We start from the raw sequence: 732 nt of genomic DNA, 5'->3' as shown, positions 1-732 counted from the left end.
CACACACACACACACACACACACACACAATAATGTTAGTCTTTACTAAACTGAGATACACACATATCTCATATAAATAATGAGGATGAAGTATTTCTGATTTTCTGATTCTGATGAAAGAAGTACTGTATAGAGTTATGACATGCAGGCTCCACTCTCCAACTATGATGAGCGTCAACAATGACCTTAAACCAACATCAACTTTGCCAAAAATGCTAAATAAACTGGAGATTTTAGTCAGTACCACCTAACTAAAATGAAAGGAGTCTTTGTCTGTCTGTCTCTCTGCCTGCCCGCCTGTCTTCCAAATTTCACGAGAACTGACAATCGACTTCCCACTTGGCAGGTGAGCTATAACAGCAACGGAGAGAGAGTTGTGAATAAAGGCTGATAAAGGCTAACTATGCAGTACATACTTCTACGTAGAGCCTAGGATGTTGTGAGTGTTTATACTTCTGGTGTGTCTGTGTCGATCAAAGGTGTTCCCCTGTCTCCCCTGGGCTTTCTGACCACAATCGAAAAAACTCTAACAGGAAAAAATCATATACACTTTGATAGAGAATACATTTTGATAAAATCTTTTATATCTTAGAGTAGTGTATCTTTCATTCTTATTATGTGTACACTTAACAACTGTCTTGTCTAGTTACTGCTAGTTAACACAGAAGTGGTGGAGGGTCGGTTTCAAAGATGCACCCAAAAGAACATGTTGTTCCAGGCATGCAAACTGTCT

General features: G+C 39.1%; 1 protein-coding gene across 4 annotated transcripts in view; it reads right to left on the bottom strand.

Moving 5' to 3' along the window:
• The window catches only part of lrrk1 (leucine-rich repeat kinase 1), a 199978-nt gene that overhangs the window by 4537 nt on the left and 194709 nt on the right, over positions 1–732 (bottom strand). The gene's annotated exons all lie outside the window — the stretch shown is intronic.

This window comes from Etheostoma spectabile, unplaced genomic scaffold (assembly GCF_008692095.1).
Source record: "Etheostoma spectabile isolate EspeVRDwgs_2016 unplaced genomic scaffold, UIUC_Espe_1.0 scaffold48, whole genome shotgun sequence".
NCBI classification, from domain to species: domain Eukaryota; kingdom Metazoa; phylum Chordata; class Actinopteri; order Perciformes; family Percidae; genus Etheostoma; species Etheostoma spectabile.
This window is presented reverse-complemented; position numbering and strand designations above follow the sequence as displayed.